At 32.2% G+C, this 25,637-nt stretch overlaps 1 protein-coding gene across 2 annotated transcripts in view; it reads left to right on the forward strand.

Annotated features, from left to right (window-relative positions):
• LOC142319602 (uncharacterized) overlaps positions 1–25,637 on the forward strand; it is a 294,827-nt gene that overhangs the window by 125,948 nt on the left and 143,242 nt on the right. The window contains exon 2 of one of the 2 annotated variants that reach the window (XM_075357074.1): positions 18,100–18,160. The exons of the other annotated variant lie outside the window; for it this stretch is intronic. The gene's annotated coding sequence lies outside the window, so the exon portion shown is untranslated. The remainder of the gene's footprint in view (positions 1–18,099; positions 18,161–25,637) is intronic. 2 annotated transcript variants of the gene reach the window in all.

Consider the following 25,637-nt stretch of genomic DNA (forward strand, 5'->3'; position numbering starts at 1 on the left):
AAAAAGTAATTTGTTGACCTCTGTAGCGAAGTGGTAATGGATCAGCCTTTTATTTGGAAATTCCCTTATTCGATTTCCGATCAAGCAAGGTATTTTTTATACTCTAAAAAAATTTCTATTCATTATTTCCATAAAATCTAAACTAATGTGGTGAATTAATTTAGAAAAAGAAATAAAATTATTTCTCACCGCTTAACACATTGGTGCATTTTAAAAGAAAACTAAACGTTATTCTAGGATTTTTTTTATAATAGAATATTTGAGAATTTCTTCGCTACAGAAGAAGAATTAACACAAAAGCATTGCCTATAAGAAATAAAGTCATTCGCAATAAATGAAAAGATGAAAAACCTAAGTTTTGATGAATATATTCGTAAGAAAACAATGCAGAGAAACAAGTTAAAGAGATTATTGGTAATGGTGAGAAAAGGATCTCTGGAATGCAGTAATATGTTCAAGGTTGTTGTAATTTAACCCGACCCAAAAAACCCCTGGTGGGGATTTTCAAATAACATACTTAAATAAACCTACAAAAATTCCAAAAAAACCCATGGTTTATAGTTCACTTTTTGACATACCAGTGGCACAAGAAATTATAGTTATATAGTTAGGTTTATACAGACAATTACATAATAATTATGTAATATAAAAATTAAATTAAAATTAAAACGAGTGCGTCGGTGGCTAGACACACTACGGAAGCGAAGCTTCTTATGCAATATTATACTAATTATTGACGGTGCAATAAAATGTATCCGCAATATACACGAGTGATACATTTTTTTATTAATAAGAAATATGAACTAACAATGAAGTACACATATAAAAAAGAAAGAACTTACGTATACGTAAATACGTAAAAGCCATGTTATACGAAAGAGAGAGAGAGAGAGAGAGAGAGAGAGGAGAGAGAGCGATAGAGCTTACTGAACACGCTTGTTAGTATCAATAAATATAGCCAGCGCGTGACACATTTTCGTGACACTAGTTTTTTCTCTGAAAATCTTTAAATAATTGGTATAAAATTTTACTAATTTAGTAATTATAAAAATTAAATCCTTTCTATAAGATTTACTGAAAACATTTTTGTTGAAACTTTCCTGGGAATATAAATAACGAAAGTTTAGTCTTTTTTCATATGGAGAAATTTGTACACTTTCGCTAAATTTTTGGCTTTTTTATCCTTGTTTCTCAATTTTGACATTATAACCCCATAAGTGGAGAATATCGTTTTAGTGAATGAAGTACTTTCAGGACAAGAAAGGAGGCTTTTTACAAAAGAGTCAATTTATACGAAGTGATCCTATAAAAATATGTTTTATTGTTTCACCATTTTTTATTTTTTTACATGTTATTCCCATGTATATTGGCAGTCCTAAAAAGATCATTTTTTTGTTTTATTCTAGCCGGCTTTTGAGTGAAGACCATTTTTGTTTAGCAGAACGTGCTAATTTTTCGCTTTGCAGATACTAGAGTAAACTTCTTTGGACTGTGTTACGCTAACAACGCATATACACCAGTTTTTTCATCAAATTCTCCTCTTTAATTTGGGTGATTTTCATTAGAAACCTTAATTAGCGTAATACGTGAAAATGACCTCCAAACCCTTTGATATCAAAGTTTAACAAATTCCACTTTTTATAGCTTAAATCTGCAATGAAGGTGTGAAATACCAAGTTGATTTTTTTTACTAATATATGTGCTACCATACTCACCATAGCTAGATTAAGAACATTTATAAGTGTTTCCTTCTTTTTCTATTACGAATTTTTAAAGATTAAAATTTTTTAATTCTTAGAAAGTCAATATCTTTGGTGGGGCTTGAGATAGAAATCTAATTTTTTCTAGATACTATACTTATATATACAAGAACAAACTACAGTAAAAAATTCAATTTTGATATTTGATTCTGAACAAGTTATACATTTCAAAATATGCAAAAATAATGAGCATTTCGCCTTAAACATTTTTAAACTCATCCGGTATACTCATTTTAATAGGACTATTAATATACTTAGTACCACAAGTCTTCAAGAAATATTATTTCTCATAAAGTACTTCAGATATTCATTTGCACTGAATACTTATGAAATTATTATAAATTAGAACAGAATTTCAATGCCGAATAAAAACACAAAATGCCAAATTTTTCCTGAATCTAATATATTTCAAACCCAATGGGTTGCAGGGTTTTTTTTTAAAACCCGGATTTTCTTTACCCTAAATATGTTTATTTTTTTTTAACTAACAATATTATTAATTTTAAAATCGGTACAGTACCGAAGAAAAAATTCTGTTACTTTTATTATTATAGGCAAAAAATTATAGAAATACATCACAATATCAAATACAATTGATATTCTACTAATTTAATAATTTACTTGCTTCTTTAGAATCTAGAATTAGTATCACATTTTCAATTTTTTTTCTTGATTTCAAAGAAATTAAAATATTTAAGAAGGTTTAGAAGAAAATTTATGGCAAATAAATTAACTGAGTAATGGAATTTAAGAACAAAAAAGCTATCGGTTCAGTGGGAATAAATGCTGAATTATTTAAATAAAGACTAGTAATTTTAAAATTACTACTTTTTTACAACGTTTGTTGAACTAGCTATGCGATTCCTAGTATTTAGACAGTAGCAATTGTTATTTCATTGTTAAAAAGCGAAAGTAAAGAGAAGATGAAGAAGTATAGTAAATACTATAACTGTACATCCAACAATTTATTGTCGAATGATGAATAAAAGAATGAATTACAGAAGTCAGAAGGGACAAAATTGGATAAATGGCAAAAATGAAAATTCTGACAAAAGTCGCATATTCTCAAAATTTACAAATGTCACAATTCGTTATCTCAGTATTCTAAAAATCACAAACTAAAATCTGAAAATTATAAGACAGTTATTATTAACCTAATGTGCAGTACCTTTTAAATATCTAAACAATAAAAAAATAAAATTTAGCAAATGCTTTTTCCTTAAAAAGATCTACTTCTAGGTACTACAACATTACTTGAGATATAGGCCATTTTTTAAGTTAAATGAGAAAAATATTAAAAGGTAAAAAAATTTTATACTTTAATCACCTATCAAATGAATGTGCCACATCCTACCATTTCGTTTAAAATTTTTAAGTTCCCCTTTTCTGGGTGCTTTGGTATGATGGTCTCATCCCGAAAAAAATAAATTGTTTCGAGGTAGAAGCATTTATTAAATTTAATTTTTGTATGTTTAACGTTGAAAAGTTATTTAAGGGATATATCTGTACCTATAAAGCAACTTATCCTGACTGACTGAGTAACTGATTCATCAACGTCCAGCAAAAAACTACCGAAGTTAAGTTGATGAAAATTTGTGTTCTTTTTTAAGATCACATGAAGAACGTATTCTTCTTACGGTGAAGTGCAGATTAAGAAAGGATTTACTGAAATTCCGAGGTTAAAGGGTAAAATGGAGTAACAATGAAATTTACTATTTTTTTAATATCTCAGTACAGATGAAGATATCAACTTGGTTTTTTATGTGTGTAATCTACATGTAAATATTTGAAAACAGTTTTCCATTATTTTGAAATTCCGAGTTTAAAGGGTTAAAATGGATTTTGAATTTTTTTTTAAACCCGGCTGTTTTTTAATTTCTCTGTAACAAATGAAGATGTTTGAATTTTTGTGTGCGTGAATTCATGTAAATATCTAAAAACCAATTTCTACATTTTTCGAAATTTGACTTTGAAAGGGATGAAGAACGGTAAAAAAAATTTGAACAATGATTGCAAATTTTCCCCATTTCCGACTATACTAAACGAGATATTAACTAGATTGGGGCTCAGATAAATATCTAATAACCATTTCCGGATTTTTTTAATTTCGATTTTTTAAGAACTGCGACCGTATACGGGGCGGCGACTCTACCAACACAGCTATTATTACTGTACGACGCGAGTATATGCGACGGGACTGGCTGCATCTGCCTCCACTTGACTAAAAACAAAATAAAAAAGAAATTGCCTGCGGCGGGAAACGCAAGTAACCACATAGCCGTGACCGGGGAGTGCTAGTTTGTATATATACATACACACACACGCACGCGCACGCGCACATACACATGGTAATTCAGTAGGAAAGGAAAATAATTTGGAAATTGATTCTAGAAATTAAAATAAAAAAAACGTTCATAGAAACATGTGATAAATTGTATTATCAAAACTTGCAGAGAATTTAATTCTGAAAAAATTAATGTAATAAAATCTATGAGAAATAGAAATAAGTCAACTTTTATTATTAAAAAAAAACCGAACAAAATTTAACAGGAAATATTACGAATTTGTAAACATAAAAAACAGCTGTTTTTAGTATAATAAATTTATACTCTTTTATTTTGTTTAACCTCCGGCACCACCGTTAGGTATTGCTTCAGAGGATGAGATGAATGATTTGTAGCGTTTGTGAAAATGCCACGCCTGACCGGGATTCGAACCCGGGACCTATTAAATTTATACTTATGAAAAATTAAAATACTATTATTTTTTTAGAAAATACCCAGTGTGATTAATGTATTAATTTACAGTAAATGTTAGAAAATTCTACCACTGATAACGTTGTACTTTTCAACTTGTCTCCATACTCTGTCGCTAACCTAATGTTATTTTCGCGTTCCTTGATGAGCGCATTGGGTCTCAATGCCGCTGCCCTCAACAAATGCGCTGCATCAATTTTCTCAGAATTAAATTCTCTACAAGTTTTGATAATTCAATTTACACATTTATTAGTAATTTAACAAAATTATAGTATTTCAAACCTAAAAACCCGTCTTTTTCATCACCGAATGTTTCTACTTTAAGTTGGGTATCATGAAAAATACTGGAGGCACAGTTCTGGGATCTATTTTATTCGATTTTTCTTGTCAAAAAACATAAGAAACTAACAAGTTTACCTTTTATATAACCCCTTAAAAATTTCAATATGATCTCATTTCACCGGAGAAAGTAAAATCCGGTGAAATTTTTCGCTAAACTTGATAACAAAGTGTTTTCGGACATATGTTTGTATTTATGATGTTTTCCTTATTTCAAGCTCTAGAATCAGTTCCCAAATTATTTTCTTTTGCTCTTGAATTTCTTTATATATATATAAAGTAGATCATAACTATGATCTAGATAATTACTATTAATCAATCGAAATGCGCATTTATTTGTTGAAACGGTCCTTTAGTGTAGATTTTTATTCTATCAGTTTTTTATTTTAAACAATTCTTTTACTTAAGACACTTAATATGGATAAGTTCAGAAACTGATGATTATTTGGTTTTCAAGTAAAAATATTAGATCGATAAAGTTAATTTAGTAACTGGGATGTTAATACCTACGTTAAGAGTTTTAGTTATGATTCTTAACTTGTAAAATTTTCCTAGAATTTATATTCCGTAATTTCGTCTTTATTAATTAAAAACAAACTCTTTATAACTTTATATTAATAAGTTAATTTCATTTTTAATATTTCTGAACAGGCAACATTGTATATCAAACATGAATTTGCAGTTGACTAAAAAAGGTGTGTTCATAGTTGTATCGGCTGGATAAACAAACGTTATCTTTTTATGTTTAAACATGTGTAGTAGAACACTTTGCTATTTAATTAAATGCACATAATTACTTGTATTATAAATATCCCAACACATTATTCATCTGTTTCGTTATTTAAACAAATGTTCTAGTATGATTTACAAGTTAAAATCTGTTTACAAATTTAATTTTTATAATCATCAATCATTCTTGCATCCTTCCTCCTTTTTTGTATATCTTCTTTCTTCTTTTTTCCTGTTTAGCCTCCGGTAATTACCTTTCAGATAATACTTCAGAGGATGAAATGTATGAGTGTAAATGAAGTGTAGTCTTGTACAGTCTCAGTTCGACCACTCGTGAGATGTGTGGTTAAATAAAACCCAACCACCAAAGGACACCGGTATCCACGATCTAGTATTCAAATCCGTCTAAAAATAATTTATTTTTATATATCTGGACTGTTTCAAGTCCGCATCGTTTTTCAGTTATACGTCTATAAATAAATAACAAAATTATTTTTTGGGTTTGAATTATATCGACTGTTCAGTTTCAATATGAACCACTTGTAAACATTTCTATAACAGATTAATATGTTTAGAAAAAAAAACTTTAATAATACGCGTTTTCTTCTAAAATTTTGATAATATGTAATTTAAAAAAGGAAATTACTTTTAATTTAATAACCGTACATAAAATATTATAGCGTTACTTTGTTGTAAAAAAAAATGGATAAAATAATGTAGAATGAACATAAAAAACTATGTAGTCAGTATTAAGCTACCTATCTTATAAAACAAAATGTGTTTGTAATAAAGGCGTGTATGGTTTACACAACAGGGCGTTTGATTTGAAGTAGACACGTGGGCTCGTGTGTTTTTGTAGTGCTCTGTATACTGTATATTGTACAAACGCTTGTTCATTAATAACTGCATATCGAGTATAACCATACAATACTATACAAATTTATCACGAGTTGTTTTTTTTTGTCAGCCATGTGGGCGAATATTGTTGGTTTTACTTGAACATTTGACGTTTACTGATTTAAATTTTATTCAACAAAGCTGTATCTTTTCATCTCTTATTAATATCATATGTTAGCATGACACATATTGTTTTCTTTCTTTTCTTTAGAGTTTTGTGATGTATTAAAGTACCTAAAACACGACAGATGACGTCCTTTTTAATACTTGTTAGACACTTTTTAAACACATGTTAGACATAAACAATGTCATAGCGATTAGGGTGAAACAAAAATCGCTTTTTAAAAATTATTTTATGGTTTTCTTTATGGTTAGTTTTTTAATTGATAATGTAAAACAAAATGTATATATAATAGCTATAAAAAACATTTATGCTAAACAATTTCATTTTTTCTGTAATCACATAATTATGTAGCAACATAATTTCTTTTCTGTAACAATCAAGGACAAGTTTCCTTTTTATTATAGCAATCAACCGTTAAGGGTAAACAAATGTATTATCCAAAAAAATTTATAAAGCTCGTTTGACATGTAGGGGGAGATAGATAGCTGGAGTAATCGGAAGGCACGAGGAATATGTACACAAACACACGTATACTCGCACACCTGTACCCACACATGTGAGTCTGCTTTCCTTTATCATCCATCCTAATCATATTTTTATAGATATATATTTATTTTTTATATCCAATTTTTACTTTTCAGAAATCATAGCTCTAGATTTATGCTACAAGAAGGAAAGTACGATAACACTGGTCAACATGATTTTTATCTCACGAGTACCAATAGGTGTACTTATGCAGTTTTTATACTGTTTTCAAATATGTATTTGGGATTTCTCCATCACCCTTAATTTTTTTGTTATTTTAATTTTTTTAATATTTTAAACCATTTTTTCGTCCAAGTAAAAGCTCCTAGAGCATTGTAAATATAATGGAACCAAATGAACTAACTCAAAGGGTAGCGTTGCTATTGTTGTGCAGGTTCAGATTTGTGTAGATATGTACAAACGTGATCTAGTGTAGCACACATTCATCAGAACGATCCCAGATGTGAGGTAGTAGTGAACCAGTAAACACGTCATTGTGAGTGCTTTGTGTGTCTGAATTATTGTGTATTACATATTTACAACGTTATTTCTTTTAATTAATCGTTAGTTACAAAATGCCTAGAGTTTGTTTAAGTCATCTTTTTGTTATGTATGTGGTGAAGTGACGCTCAAGTCACTTCACCACAAGTCACTTCACGCTCAAGTCAAAGTGTTATGAACTTTATTTTGGGTGTAAAGTCGAGGACCAAACAAGGGCCTGGGCTCCACATATCAGTAGTTTATCGTGTTGTAAGCTTCTCGCTGCATGGAAAAATGCCACACACCACATGCTATCTGCTATCCCTATGATTTGGAGAGAACCCAAAGATCACGCTTCTGACTGTTATTTCTGCTTAATAAACATTAAAGGGATTACGTCAAAATAAAAACATACAGTGGTGTACCCTAACTTGCAATGAGACCATTCCACACAGCGAAGAATCGCTCACACCAAAGCTTCCAGAACATGGGACTTTAGATGAAGAGAGTTCAGAGTCTGATGGAAGTAAAGAAGAAAAAGAAACAGATTCTGGTGATACAACTTTTGAACAAAGCAGTTCATCTGAGCCTCATTTACTGCCTCAAGAAGATCTTAACCACCCACACGAGATTTAAGTTATCCAAAAAATAGTTTGAAATGCTTGCTTCCTGACTGAAGGGATGGAATTTTCTTCAAAAGAATACTTATCGTAATCGCCATTCTGAATTTAAAGACTATTTTTCTGAAGAAAATGGCTTACTGTTTTGTCATTTTTTTCTCTTATGGAGACGCTTTGTAATAAACACAACCCAACAGAATGGCGCTTGTTCATTGGTTCATCTAAAGTTAGTTTAAAAGCTGGTTTGTACATAATGGCAATAAATTCCCATCAGTACCTGTGGCTCGCTCTGCTAGTATGAAAGAAACATATGAAAACTTTAAAATTTGTAGTGGAAAACCTTCAATATGCAGTGTATGAATGAATATTTGTGATGATTTGAAGGTAATTACGCTTGGTTACACAAAGTACTGATGTTGTTTGTGTGAATGGGATAGTAGGGGCAGAAAAAACAATTTCATTAGAAAAGAATGGCTTAAACGCGAATCACTCATTCCTGAACAGAAAAATGAGAAACATGACCTGTGGTATAACCCTAAAAATGTATAATTCTACCTCCGTTACATGTTACACCAGGATTAATGAAGAATTTCGTCAAGGGCCATGGACAATGCTCCTGGTTTCATCTAGAAACAGAAGTTTCCTAGAATTAGTGATGCAAAAATTAAAGAAGAAATATTTTTGTGGGTCCACAAATACGATCACTAATGCATGATGAAAAGTTTGAGGAATTATAGAATCCACTGGAGAAAGCAGCTTGGCAAGCATTCAAAAATGTTACTCATTTTGGGAAATCGAAAGGCGGAAAATTACCGTGAGATTGTCAACGAAAGTTTTTCTTGTAATATATCCTTAAAAGTACACTTCCTGCACCTAGATTTCTTCCCGGAAAATCGTGGCGCAGTGAGCGATAAGCACGGGCAACACTTTCTCAGAAGATTTCAGCTATGGAAAAGAGGTATCAAAAGAAATGGAATCCTAATATGCCTTCCAATGGGGACAGAAAGATATGAACCTCATGGATTCTGTACCTTAAAACTTTACTCAAAGGATAAAGCATCAAGATGATGCTCCACAGGCGAAATTTAGCAGAAAATCGTAATTTCTTACTTTCTAGGTGAGTCAAATGTTTGAATATTGTAGTTAAGAATGCAGAAAGTATTAAAATGTTTGAAATGATAAATGCCTGTCTCTCAAAAACCTTGCGTGATGGGAAAAACCGATATCATATTTGAATTCAAGAGAAAAAATACTATCAGAATCACATATTTTTCTTCCTGACACAAAATAAAATTTTTTTGTTCCCAATGTAATCAGTAAAAAATCTGATATCATATCACTGAACTTCCTTGGACGCTTATTAAATTACATATACACATTTTTTGAAAATGAAAAATACATAAAATTTTATTTCAATAATAACTTCTGATATTCGTTTTATATTGTTATTATTGAATTATTATTTATCGAAAAAAAACTTTTTATAATCAGTGGTTAATATTAATAAATCAATATATTTAAATTAAAAAAGAAAAAAGTTAAAAAAATAGGAGATGAAGTCTGATTCCAACCGATGTGCCTTCCCCTTGTAAGATCCAAATATTTCATTAATTAAAATTTCATTTGGCTGTAACTTTATTGTCAGCTTTTTTTATTTTCCCATTCTATAGTTGCTGTACAGCTACACAAGTTAATACATAAGAAAAAGTATACTAATCGGCCCAAATTTGTATTCGGGTTTTTGCTGGTTTTGAAGTTTCATGATCTTCTACAAACAAAAGAAAATAATTTTTTCATAGTAAAATTTTCAAAGGCTATACGTACGTTCGTATATATATGTTGGCCTAATTTTTGGTTGATATTTTTGGGTGGATTTGGATGAAATTTTGTATGGTGATTTCTGGTTTACAATATGTATACTCATGATATATGATGGATGTTACAGGACATTGATGTTATTCAATTTTTGTTACAATTGGTCAAGGGGACAGAAAGATATGAACCTCATGGATTTTGTACCTTAAAACTTTACTCAAAGGGTAAATAATCTAATCCTTTATACGTAGATTAGGTACTTTCTGATGATGTTTCGTCTTATTCAAACTCCCATAAAGGAGTGGTGGCAAAGAACAATTTACTTTAGACTGGAATGTTTTTTTATGAGATATTGTAAGATAACTTCTGGTTATGGTTTATAAGTGACATTTAATTTTGGGTATAACCGTCACTAAATAAATAATGACCCGCCATAAACGAAAGACACAGCAGCAAGGGACATTCGTCCAGGTTCTGCGGTTAGTAGGGAGATAATAAACTCCCGCTATCCTTGCATTCCGTGACGTTCCAATTTTGGCTACAATTTGTCAAAGAGATACGGTTACAATGCTTCTGGTCTTTCAAAATTTTACTTAAAGTATGAATTACCGTTTGCTTATTGAATAAGATACCATAAAGAAGAACGTAACAAAAAGTAAGTCGAAATATGCCGAAACGAATCCACAAGTTATTAAAGGGTCATTAATCATTTTCCTTCAAACTGGAGGAAAATCTGCTCGCAACCAGAATTGCCGGCTTTTTAAAAATATTTTTTTGCATTTATATATTATTTTTTGGTTTAACTACTTTAATTTGTTTATTCTAATAAAAAGCAAATATAGAAAGGAAAAGTAATGTTTTTTTTTTTAAGTCAGATCTATTATTTCAATTTCATCAGTGAGTTACTGTTTGATTACTGAGATTCATTGGCTTTATCGTCAAAGCATTCAATATCATTGTTAGCCATTGTAGAACATTCGGTTTGCATATCGACAATTCTTGTCTGTCTTTTAATAATTCTGTTATACATTTAAAACGTGTTCGTAGTACTACTTCCAGTATCTTGCTGTTAGTTTAGAAACTTTTTTTCTGCTATTTTTTTCTAATTATTTTTTCCGACGTAACACATTTTCTTCCGCAACCAGCCTTTTTATTTCTTTGTACGAAGTAAAGGAAATGTTGTGATCGCGAAAAATTTCGGTTTACAAATTTCAACAGAAATATCCATTTTGACCACCCCTAAATCCAGTTTGACTAGTTTCTGCGTAAATGTTGGATTTACGGCTGTTGTAACGTCTAGTTGTATACCTCCCCTTTTATTGCAATCGACTGAAATAAAAGTGTCCAAAAAAGCCAAAAATCCAAACAAATTTGGATTTTGGGCTTTTTCTTAACTGCAGTAATAAGCTCTCATTAAGAGCTTTTCAACGATATATCATAAGCGGTACTTAGTTTCATTGGTTCCAGAGTTATACCCAAATAAAAACTTAATGAAATATTTGGATTTTACAAGGGAAAGACACATCGGTTCGAATCAGACTTCATCTCCTTTTTCTTTTTATTTAACTTTTGTATCAGTCAAAAGTATTACATAAATTTTTGCTTTTGAAGACATAAATATTGCTCTGTGAAAACAGAAGAAATGAGAGAAATGCAGAGTACTTGAAAGCCCTCATAGTAACATAAAATCAACATCTGCCAATAATCTTAGATCCAAATCATAAATCCACCCCATTGAAACACCCTTTATATTCTACTCATGGATCAACGAAAGACTTCATTTTAACACCATTTGAACACTAAGAAACATATAAACATAAAAAAACATATCTTCAAAACGAAAATTTCAAAAGCGTAATTTAAATATATTGATTTATTAATAATTATTAACCTCTGATTGTAGAAAAAGTTTTACGATAAATAATAATTCAATAATAAAAAAAAAAATTAAAAAATATCAGAAGTTATTAATAAGATAAAATTTGATGTACTTTTCATTTTAGAAAATTTTGTAAATGTAATTTAATACGCGTGCAAGGAAGTCGTGTGGTATCCACATCAGATTTTTTATTTTCGCTTAAACTGATTGAGTGTAGATTAGAATGGTTCTATTGCTTTTAAAACCGTTAATAATTTCCTTAATATCGGCAATATTTTATACTGTATATGAAAATTGTTACAATATTTCTTAACGCACATGTCTGAAAGTTATCAATGCTTACTTTTTTCTTTAATAAAATTTTCTTGGAATACTGAAATTTTCATTTTCTTTCAGTTTATTTGACTCTGTTATAACTTCACCCTCCATATTATTAGATATACTACAAAGACCATGAATTTTTGAAAGTAATACTTCTGGATTTTTTCATGTTATTTTGTTACAAACATTCAATAGTTGGTTATATTTGCTTTGAAATTTTGAAGCCACTCCTTGTTCTAATCTGCGGTTACATCTCAGCTATCAAAAAAGGTTTAGAATAAAAGAAAAAACCATGCTGATGGTTATTGAAAAATATTACTTTTTATATGCTGAAAAGAAAAATATGTTGTGATGAATACTGTTTACAAAACTTGGAAACAAAAACGCAAGATTTACACACCATTTTTAAAAACCTATTGGGTTTTTTCTATTTACAATATCCTGTCGCGACACCATGCCCTCCATTATAATATTAGAGTCGAAATTTAGACACACCAGGTAGAATACTGCGCATCTATTTGTTTATATTTTCCAAACTTTGATATATATATATATATATATATTCACGTAAATTTTATTTTTGTGTACTGTCAGTTTACTTAAATATGAGAAAAAACTAAAGAAATATGATAGTGCCCAGTGATATCACTTAGGCCTACAATAAACAAATTTATTTTTATAAGTATATGAAGTCAAAAGAATTAATGAATAAATGATAATAATCATATAACAAAAAGATAACGATAGATCATAATAAATAAAGAAAATGAATCAGATTATAATTACACATGATAAACTTATAATGTTCAAAAATAATGGAATATGAAACATGCATGAGATAGTAATTTAAATACAATGACGTAATAAATGATTTTATTTATTCATCATAACGGAAGGTAAAGAAATTTGATTCTTTTTAACCCGGAGCAGACTTAAGAAAATTCTAATACGAGGGTCGTTTGGAAAATTCTGACAAAAAAAACACAAAACTAATAAAAAAATTTTTTATTTATTTTTCAACGTAATCACTTTGCAATTAGATACGATTTAGACCAACGACTTTCCAATTTTTTAATACTCTCAGTATAATGCGATTTGTTCAACTCTGTAAAGTAAGCGGTTGTTTCAACATTTGTGTAAATCTTCGTCCAGCGAACCATTTCTTCAGGTTTGGAAAGAGGACATAATCTCTGGGAGCCAAATACGGCGCATGTGAAAGCATTTAAAGGGTACGTCGTTGAGTTTTGCAATAGCAACTCGAGACGTAAGTGCAGGCGCATTATCGTAGTGAAATAACACTTTTTTTCCCAGATGTGGAGGTTTGCTCAATAGTATCTTTGTCGGTTTACTGATGAACCGTAATACTCCCCCCCCCCCCCGTTAATGGTTCTGCATTTTTCGAGGTAGCTTCTATAAGCACCACACCAAGAGAATCCCCCAAAAACTGCAGACATCACTTTTTTTTGAAGATGGAACCGTTTTTATTTTCTTTGGCTCACTTTCTCCTGCTGCTGCCCACTATTTCGATTAATGTTTAGTCTCTGGCGTATAATGGTGAATCCACATTTCAGCTAATGTTAGAAAACATCGATGAAACACGGCGGAATCGCATTTAAATAAGTCTAAATACCCTCGAAAATTAATCAGTCGGATGCATTTTTAGTCGACTATTGTAAACGCGGCACTTATCGAACGTAGAGCTTTACATGTCCAAAACATCATGTAAAAAGTAGTGGACACGATTTATCGAGATGTTTCCAGTGTCATCAAGCTTGTGTATCTTCAGTCGACAATCGTTTAATACGACATTGTGATGATTTCGTTGGTCGTAGCGGTTTTTGAGCGTTTCAAGCGTTTGTCATCTTGAACGGATGTACGAACACATTTAAATAATCAGTCTACTTTTTTACTCGAAAACGAAGGGGCAGAACCCTTTAAAGTGGAATTTAACCAACTCTTTTTGAACGTTCATCAGAATTAAATCTTTTAAAACAAAATTCTTCATTACAGCTGGAAGTTCAATTTTATCCATTTTTCAGTAAATGTTAAAACTTGTTTGATTTACTTGATCGCCACGAATAAGTAACTGAAAACACGCATCTGAAACTTTGCAGAACGCCACCTAAAGAATCATACTTGATAAATATTATAGTCATACTTGCAACATCTCTTTGTCAGATTGAGAACTTTCCGAATGATCCGGATAGAATAAGCGCCAAAAGATTAGGACATTTAAAAAGTTTTTTTAATATTTTAGGCTGAAAAGTTAGTATTCAACTTTAATCGTTTTTACATGGTCTTACAAGTAATGTGTCATTAATGATGTATCATGAGACGTTCGTGATCATTCATAAAACGTTTGATTGGAACTGAAGTTGGATAACCCGTACGAATCTTTGTACGTACAGTTTGATACAGAGGTAGTTTGTCTCTAGTAGTACGTGTAATCTTCTTTCCATCATCCAATACATAACTATTAATTTCAAACTTAACGTTTTCATAATTTCCAGATATATTTAGCCCATATCAGCTATTGGTACTCCAGTACCTAACTGGATTCTCGAGTACTTATCGTCTTATCAAGTCATTAATCCGTCGTTTAGATGTACCTTAGGTCATGTTTTCTTCTTAAAGTAAGTGAATATTTTGATTTGTAGTCGTTAATTTAGCATTCCTTTTTTTCAATAAGTTCAATACCCTAAAGATTATTGGAAGAAAATCTGTTTGGAAGTTTGCAGAAGACACATCGATCGTCATGAGTATAGCTATATCTGAAAACATTGCGAAGAAGAGGCTGTTACTTGCAGGAAAATCAAATGAAAATAATGCATATAAAAATGGACAAAATACTTCGTTGGATTATTTCAGATTTTATCAGGAAAAATAAAATACAAACGAAGTTTAATTTGAAAAAAAAAAATGATAGAAATGATTTTAATATAATTTAATAATTATGCGATAGTTTTATTTTTACCTTCTGTAAGTGGTTTAGGTGCAAGAATTTATTTAAGGTGATGGTGATTATTTACAAAAATACTGATGTAAAATACTACTTCCTTTTTTGTAACTCTGATTTTATTTGCTTGTGTCTATGTACTTATTCTATTTATAGCTTGTTTCCCTCTCTAAAACCGAATTGATGTTGTGATTAGTTTATTTTTTTAATTAAAGGTTTTAATGTCTTAATAGGAACTTTCAAAGACTTTAAAGATAAACGAAATCAAACTGACTGATTTATAGGACCCTCACCCTCACTCTCTCGTTCTTTTTTCTGTTTAGACTCCGGAACCACCGCAAGGTATTACTTCAGAGGATGAATATGGGTGATATGTATTAATGTGAATGAAGTGTAGTCTTGTACAGTCTCAAGTCGACCCTTCATGAGATGTCTGGTTAATTGAAACCCAACCACCAAAGAACACCGGTATCCACGATCTAGTATTCAAACCCGTATAAAAGTAACTGTATTTAATAGGATTTGAACCTTAGAACTCTCGACTTCGAAATCAGCTGATTTGCGATGACGAGTTTTGCAAGACCCTAGTGCAAATAAATCTTTACCCTACTTAGGAATCAAAATTAAAATTTGAGAAACTTTCCATTGATCTGGGACATGCATAACGCACACAATAGATAGAAAACTACGACAAGTAAAATAAAAATTACCCGCAAATTCTCCCCTCGAAAAATCTAAAACAGTTATCTTTTTATTTATTGCATATTTTTTTAACCAAAAACGTTTTTTATATGTTCCTAAGGATAGCAGTTGTGCAAACGGCTCCAAAAAAATACTTTGGGAGCAATATCTGGGATAGGGAAGCAAATAAAAGTTAAAAATATCGATTTTTTTTAATTAATCTTTTTTGTTTAAACTTATAATGATTATTTTTATTTATTTATCGTATGGTACTTACATGTGTTGTGTCCAAAATATTAAAACTAAATTCAAACAAATATAATAGCAGAATATATATAATGTTTATACAGGTGTAATTACAAACTTCATTATAGCTACAATTTGACATCCGATTTTTTCAGCCATTCAACTTACGTAGGATTGCACAATATACATTTTGCGGACGTCCCTTGTATACTTGCTGTGGACAGTACTTAATTACATGTCCAACTGTTTGGAGTGGCTCACCACATTCACAACCAGCCGTACGTGACATAACCCATTTGTTCAAAAAGTAATTACATTTACCATGTTCAATTCTCGTAGGATTTAAGCTTGCATCGCAACTGTTTTAGTGAACTTAAGCCCGGCATTTACTCATGGACCACCTCTATTAATTGGCAGCCGTAGTTTTCATCCCACGAGATCTGCCTTTGTTGTTTGGTATTAAAATCCTCCTCTATAAGCTTTTGGGGAAGTTCTAATGGAGGTTTTCAAGTGTCCATATTTTAAAAAGATAATTTTACAATAACTTTATTGTTAGATTTTTTATATGAAACTACCAGACCGGGCAACGTTTCGCTATTGCTAGATTTGAGTATATATATATATTTATTTATTAAATGAACACAATTGAAAGTTTGAGAAAACAGTAACAAAATGAAAGTTACGGAACTGGAACTTCACAAAATTTAACCTTTCCCCCTTTTCCCTTCCTCTTTTCCTTTTACCCTTTTCCTTTTCCTCATTTTCCTTTTTCGCCTTTTCCCATTTTCATTTTTACCATATTCCCGTTCCATTTCTCTTTCCCTTATTTCCCTATCCCCTTCCTCTTTCCCTTTTATTTTACTTCTTTCCATTTCCTTTTCCCGTTTTTCCTTTTCCCCGTTTTCCCCTTTTTATTTTTTCCATTATCTTCTTCTTCCCTTTTCACCTTCTTCTCTTTTACCTATTTCGATTTTCCCTCTTTCCCTTTTCCGATTTTTTCCTTTCACCTTTTTCCCCGCGCGTAAATTGGTTCAGTAGTTTTTTAATCTATAGCGGACACATATCGGAAACACTGAAATGGAATCGTAAAATATTTAGTATAGCGTGTGTTGCTTTTACGTCCAACAGATAGCGCTGTTTTGAAAAAAAGCATGTTTTGTACCTGTCATATGTAAGACAGTTTAGCTATATAAATAGTAGGTATATAAAAACACGTGCGTATTTGAATGCAACGTTGTGTCAAAATTTCAAAGCAATCGGTAAAGAACTTTCGGAGATTTAAGATTTTGAATAAATGACCATTTACATTTTTATTTATATAGATTTAATACGATTACTTTTGAATATTCTTCTTTGATGCCATTTAATTTTGGATAAAATTGATCAAGGGGGCAAGAAAATGCAGTCTCCATTCGTCTTGTATCTGAAAGTTGTACTTAAGGATTATAATAAAACCTTTAAAATATTTAAATATCTCTTAGGAGACTTTTATACTTTTGATCGAAATTTTATATTTTTCACAATTATAATAATATTCACCGTATATGAAAGGAAAGCAATTCATCATCCATCAAAATGTTTTTTAAAGAGACAATCCTCTTGCATTAATTTTTTTTTAACCAGGTTTGTATGTAATTACGTTTCATTTTTTATTCGGTGTTCATTAATTGTATAATTTTGATTAATCGTATATACATACCTTCAATTTTCAATTAATATATTTTATTAAAAAAGTAATTTTGTTCGACATTACAGACGAAGCTGGGAAAGTTGCTTCTTTCTCGGTTTTGTTTCTTTATTATTAAATGATTAATTCAATTAGGAAATGAGAAGAGACTTGATTATACTCTTCAACCTAATATAACAAATCATACATCTATTGTTTTATGCATTTTAATTTAATATAATTAATTAAATAATCGATTGTTATGATTTATTTGTACGTTAATTGTGAGTTTATTTATGTTTCAGAATTGTAATTTCAATGATTGCTACTTTTTACTGATGTACAAGAAATAATAACAAACAAAAGGTTAGTTAGTATTATAATTAAATAATGTCATAGTCATCGTAATTATCGTTATCTAACGCCCCCGCTAGAATTTAATGAAGTTTTGTTTTTTATATCATTGTACTAATTTAAAATTAACTTTATCACAAATTAAACTCTGATGAATCGACTATAGATAGCTTTGTAGTTTGGTTCAAAGTTAGGATGCAGTAATTATTGCAGACTTTTTGTGAAACTGTTTTATACTGTGACCTAAATTATATTTCGCTCCAAAAACCATTTTAAAAAAATTACTTGAAATTTAACCTCTCTTAACCTTGACGGCCATTTCGATTCTTAACTATCATCAACAGTATACATTATAAAACAAAGCTGACAACAGAGTTGTTATAAACTTTCCTGTTATTTACTTTCCTGGTATTGGTTATTTATTCTTACACAGCGGAAAAAAGTTAAAAAAATTTAAACAAATTGATATTTTTAAAATTTGATCGCTTCCCCTTCCCTAATATTGGCCCAAAGTATGTTTTTGGGAGCCATTTGCATTACTGCTATGCTTATGAAGACATAAAAAAATGTTAAAATAAACATTAAATAAAAAGATAGGTTTTTTCGATTTTTGGGAAAAGGGAAGAATTTGGGGGCAACGTTTTTCTAAATGGTAAGATAAAACAATCTATGCATATACTGAGCTTATGGTAAAGTGGGGTTATATTAATAAAATTTTGAGAAAATTAACCCCAAAGACACTATCTACCCCACCTCCTACAGATATTGACCCGAAGTTTTACCAACAAATTGCACGAGTTTCTGTGTACGAGTTTACACGAGTTTCTGTGCCTACTTTTATGAAAATCAGTTTATCCAGATTTTAAGTTTGAAACATGCCAGTACACGAACATACGTACGTAAGTACTTACGAACAGTACTCCCATTTTTTTATTTTTTTGGGGAGGGTCCCTGGAGCATGAAGTGTTGAAAAATGCAAAAATATATCCATTTTTTGACTAATTACCTTTCTGCAGTATAGTTCATGAGCTATGATGCCAGGAAATTCAAAGTAGCCTAAAAATATACAAAAAAGTAAATGAACAAAGAAAACAAAATAAGAATAATAATAAACGATATTAATTTAAAACTAAACATTTCTTACAAAACATAAAATATGAATTTTTGGCAAGATTTAAAAATAAAAAATAACTGTTGTTGTTCTGCGCAATCTCAGTAGAAATCATAAATTTAGATTAAAAGTATTTAAATCTTTAATTCAGACTGCCAATTACGATTTAGTGCAAAGGTACATGGATCACAGAGGTATAAGAAACGCTAATTACAGTTGCTTCCTATGATTTTTACACGAGGTAAATTAATGTAAGATGTGATTTGTAGGGTTGATTATCACCAGTATTTCCGTGGGCTTGGCGTGCTGATAATATCACAGCATTGAGCATGATCAAGCTCGTTGAAGCAGGCAACGAGAAACCACTTCACTTCTCACTTTTCTTAATAAACATGGCTTGTATACTTTCTATTTTTTAAAACTGCTGTTGCTCATTTTCGGGAGTAGCTTGTAACTTTTGTATGGTCACCTACAGCAACTACAGTTGTAGTACTGAATACAAAAAATTGTGTCTTTTGTTATAGTGTATAACTCGCATGATCAGGATGTGTTATTAATTACAACTTAGCCGAATCGTAGCCGACTGATTAAATGGAATAAGCGTTAAATTATGCTTAGTCTGACCGAGTATCAAACTTTCTATATTTAGCAAGAGAAGGCAAATCTTAACCCTTTCACCTCACCGATATTAATAATTAGTAAATCAGAACCATTATTTATGAAATTTTCAGAAATATGTTTTATCGAATATAAATGAACCGTTCATAAATTATTTCCTGGGTGCACAACGATGTGTCGTTATCAGCGCCCGGACACGATATTTATATAGTAAATAAATAAGTATTAATAATTAAAAATTAAATTAAAAACTAAAACCCAGGGATATAAAAACACAGCGTAAATGGAAAAAGCCTGTAACATCTGCTAAAAGCGAAATAAAACCATAATGAAACATTACATTAATCATCTAAATTAAAACAATAAAATTACCATCTGCCATGTTCCAAATAGCATAAATAACAAAAATGTTACAGAAAACTCAAATGAATATAAATGAACAGTCCTTAGAAAACGTAAAACATTCGATAACTTCGTCTCGTTACCTAAATTATTTCTAATGTTAGACTCAAATTAAATTTCCAACGCAATACAGCATAACAGACACAGTCCACAAGTATATGTTGCACAGTCAATTGACAGTCGGAGCGAACACACATGGATGCATCAGTCTGAATCATCAGATATCCATGAGCGAATAATAACCTCCTCACGACGGTTATTCCTACATGAAGAGCTCCAGGGTGACACAGTGTCCTTAATTAGACGAAGTTTATTATTGATGGTAGCATTCCATACACTCTGCCACTCATCCTGAACCATACTCTTCTGAAAACAAACAAGATCATTGGAAACAACGCGATTAGTAAAAGGAAGCTGCAATTAAACCTTTTGCCGCGCGATCAGTGCGCATCTATCGGTGGAAGGGATAATTGGGTGGTGGGATTCCACTAATTATCATTAGTGGAATGATAATTTATGATCCAGACGTCTGCGTGACACGTCGCAATTTCTGCAATACTGCATAAACTATGTATGAAAAAATAATAAAAAGTAGATTTTTTCCTTGATTTTGTGAATTGCCGTTATTACATCTTAATGAGAATCAAGGAGTTAAATCCAGGAAAAATAAAACTGAATGGCAAATTTATGAAATAAGTAATACAAACTATTCTTAATATTTAACGTTTATTACTACATAAATTAATAATACGAATAATAAAATAGTTAGTAGGACAATGTTATTTAAATCCTTTAGTCGGCAATGCCAGGAAAGTTATAGAAGTCTGACTACCCCAAGTGCTTCACCTTCTACACACTACTAGTTAGGGGGAAAATTAAGTGGAAAATTAAAATATATAACAATGTAATGTAAGTAAAAAATTATCTTCAAAAATAATTTTTTTTTTTTTAGTACAATTTTGAGGAACCCTTGTTAACAGTATTTCCACCCCCTTTAACCAATAGTGACCAAAACAGCATCAATGGTTCATCCACATATATAGAGGTCATAATCGTACTAAATTTCATAAAAATCGGTTAATTCAGTTTAAATATATCAACCAAAACGATTACTAATGAAAAAATTAAAAAAAAAATGTTTATTAACCCTCCCCTGAATGAAATTGCCTAAATGCGTAGTCAAAATGACGTACTAATGTAAAAGTTACAATTTCTTTTATACATACCAACCTAAAAAAATAATTTTACATGATATTATTTTTTTCGGATATTTTTTTACGTATTATCCAATCAAAAAAATAAAATAATAATAATGGGGGAAAAACAGTAGATTATCTTTAAGATAACTATGACTTACTCTCCAGCTAAAAGTTGATGATAGATAAAATTTACCGTTTATCGGTAAACTTAAGAAATTTATAAAGTCTGCACATTCATTCGCCAAACGCAAACGTTCACTCACGAGACTCAATAACAACTGAAAAACCGTATCATAAATTGTATAAAGATTTTATTTTAAGCATTGTGGTGTGTTGACTTCCTCCAAGGAAGTCAACACACCACAATGTCAAAAATGTCAACACACTGCGGGATACAGAACAGTGTCATACGACGCGTTCTGGGAACTATTAACGAAGGTTATACCCATTGATTTACAAATTAAAGGAAGTACACTTAGATATAGGGGTATGCCCAAAGATGAGGTTGAACGGCTAATTAATCAAGAGTGGCAGGATACATGGACACACTCTAGAGTTGGGGATTGGACCAGGCGACTAATCCCCAACATAAATACGTGGACTAATAATAGACTAGGTAATGTAGATTTTTATACCACACAACTGTTGACGGGGCATGGCTCGTTCGGCCATTACTTGTTTAGAATTGGAAAAAGACCTACCCCACAATGTGTGTACTGCCCAGAGACTGATGATGCGGAACACACTGTGTTTGTATGCCCAAGATGGGCTCCAAATAGAAGAGAAATTTCGGACAACGGACTTACACCTGAAAACCTCTTAAATTGGATGGTCTATAGTGACGATAACTGGGATAGGTTCCGTAGGTTTGCCGGGGAAATCTTACGCACCAAGGAAGAAGAGGACAGAAGAAGGGGTTTGTGAAATTAGGGTATTGAGGACAGTCCCTCCGTGGAGGGCCCGTACGCCGTGGTGTGCGGGTTCCTGAGAAGGAAGGAACTCCTGGGAAGTGTGGGACAAATAAAAGACCGAGTCCCGGTTGGCGGTGCTGCTCCTGGGGGTGCCTCGGTGCTTAGTGGAGTCGGTGCCGCTGATTAGAGGCAAAGGCATAATGACCGAGACCCGGTTCCCTGCTGAGGGGATGGGGGGTGGCGTAGCCATACCCCGTCTCCGAGGCAGGGGATTAGAGGCAGGCGAATAAAATAAAATTAAAGATCCGAGACCGGGGGAGCTAACCTGCCGGGTGTACAACCGGTGGGCGGAGGACGCTCCCTTAGAGTAAAAGGACACTCTCCCCGACTGAGTATACTTAAATGGAGTAATACTTAAATGGAGTATACTTAAATGGTCGGAGAGAGTAGGGGAAAAAAAAAGATGGATTTAGTTGAACCCACCGGGTTATTCTAGTGGTGAACACGTCTTCGCAAATCAGCGATTTGAGAGTTCTAGCGTTCAAGTTCTAGTAAAGGCAGTTACTTTTATACGGACTTGAATACTAAATCGTGGATATCGGTGTTCTTTGGTGGTTGGGTTCCAATTAACCATACATCTCAGAAATGGTCGACCTGAGACTGTACAAGACTACACTTCACTTACACTCATACATAACATCCTCATTCATCCTCTGAAGTAATACCCGACGGTGATTCCCGTAGGCTAAATAGGAAAACAAAGATAAATTTAGTTGAGGATTTTAGGGCTGGAATGGTCCCTAGTGTCTTTGTTAAGAACGCAGTTGAAAAGAAGTGACAATCCATCACCCTACTTGACGCCAGTTTTTATTTCGAAGAATTTAGAAATTTTGCCCTGAATTCCGCTCTAGATTTTGTGTTGGTTAGGATTTGTTTAATCAGATGAAAAGTTTTCCACTTAGTGTCGATTTGTCGAATGATATTAAAAGCCAGTTTTCCAGTTAATGGAACATATGCCTTCTTTTTAAGTCGACGAAAATTGCAACGAATTTTTTTTGTGCTGTTGAGGTGTTGAGAATCGTTTTAAGATTCCACATTTGTTCAACTCAGAATCTGCCGGACTCTACACTGGCGTGTAAATAAGCAACTATATTTTCTTCATTTCCATTATATAAATCAGCAGCAACATCATTTCTTAGCCGGAACCTTTTTCTGAGGTCCTCATATATGGTACACTCTTCCATTAGATACTTTATTGTGTTTTATTACAAACACCGCACATTGGTCTCTCTTCGCCGGTTAACAAATATGAATTTGTTATTCGCGTGTGACCGATTCTAAGTCTGGTCACAGCTACTTGTTCTTGGCGAGTCAACTTCACGTCGCTTTTCCATTTATGCCACCCTTACAGGAATTGCGTCCAAAACATCGCAGACTGTTGCCTTTTTGGCAGCTTCGTCTGCGCTTTCATTACCTGCAATACCAGCATGCCCCGGAGTCCATACAAATACGCATCGCTGTCCTCGTTGATTTAGAAAGTACAAAATGGACAGGATGTTTGCAATTAGGACATCCTTAATGTTCTTGTTCCGAATTGCAACAAGTGCACTTAAAGAATCGGAACATATTAACACTCTCTCTTCGCAATAGTGTTCTGTGTACCGAAGAGCTTGCTGAATGGCAGTTAGTTCTGCCGTATAGACACTGGCCATATCTGGCAGTTTCCAAAAGTGGGCTTTTCCATTTATATATATGGAGCATCCAACACCATGTTCGGTTTTAGAACCGTCAGTATAAATTCTAATATGTTCTTCTTAACTACTGACGGTTGCTAAAAATTTGTGTTGGATGATCACTGCTGGCTTCTTTTTTATTTCTTCCTAAGAGAGATCCAACCTTGTATTTACCGCCGGCAAGAGCCATGGCGGTATTTTTCTCTTAGAAATTGCTAATGTATCTGGAATAGCAATTTCGTGTTCTCTTCTTAATTCGTGGTACCTAATTCCGGCTGGTCTGGAATAGGTAGCACGATGTTCGTATAATGCAGCCAAAGGATAGTTGCTAAAAGGTTTGTTATTTATATGTGCAGGAAAAGCCCATATATTTGCTGCATAGCAAAAGGATCTCTCTTCTATAATGTAGTGGCATTATTCCCACTTCGGACATTAGACTAGTCGCCGGACTTGTGCGGAAAGCGCCTGTAGCATATCTTATTCCGCTGTTATGAATTACGTCTGACTTTCTTAAATGCGACTTTCTAGCGGATGAATATACAATACATCCGTAGTCTAGTTTCGATTGTACCAATGCCTTATATAGTCTCAAAAATATTTCTTTATTTGAGCCCCAATTAATGTTCGATAAACATTTTATAATGTTTAGGGCTTTTTTGCATCTAACACTCAAGACCTGTACATGTAATCCCCACGTAAGGGGTTTATACAATACCAGTCCTAAAAATCTCACATTGTCCTTATATTGTATTGGACTGTTGTCGATTGTCAAAATAGGACGTTGGTGAGGAATTCTCTTCCTACAGAAGTGTACACAGCACGTTTTTCTGGTGAAAATTGGAATCCATTATTCCTCGCAACTTCATTTAGAGCGTCAATGTAATTTGTATTTCACCATAGCTGTCTTGTTGCTGGCATACACAATTGCCATCAACATAGACGCTTTTGCTGATTTCTATTGGAATGACAGATATCAATTTGTTAATGGCGATGATAAACAAGGTACCGCTAGCGGCGAACCTTGTGATATGCCATTTTCCAAGCTTCTTTCAGATGAATATTCATTGTTGACGCGTGCTTGGAAAGTACGGTCATTCATATAGGTGCTGAGTAAAACTGGCAGATTGCTACATGAATGCCCCATTCATGTATCTTGAGCATTACTCCATGTCGCCAGGTCATATCGAAAGCCTTCTGAAGATCGAAGAAGACTCTGACACAATGCTTCCTTGTAATAAAGCTGTTATATATAATGTTCTCTAAGTTGATCATTTGATCGCTGGTAGAATGATATTGTCGAAAACCTGCTTGATATGGTGCTATCGGGTTTTTTTTCTAAAAGCCAAACGATTCGATTATTAATCATTTCTCATAGTAGTAGAAGTAGTAGAAGTATTTTTCCCATAGCGCACGTCAAACAAATAGGACGGTAGCTTTTGGGATCTGCTAAATTTTTATTTTTCTTCGGTACTGGAACAATATGTGCTTTTTTCCACTGCTGCGGGTACATTCCAT

This window comes from Lycorma delicatula, chromosome 1, assembly GCF_047948215.1.
Source record: "Lycorma delicatula isolate Av1 chromosome 1, ASM4794821v1, whole genome shotgun sequence".
Classification (NCBI taxonomy): Eukaryota; Metazoa; Arthropoda; class Insecta; order Hemiptera; family Fulgoridae; genus Lycorma; species Lycorma delicatula.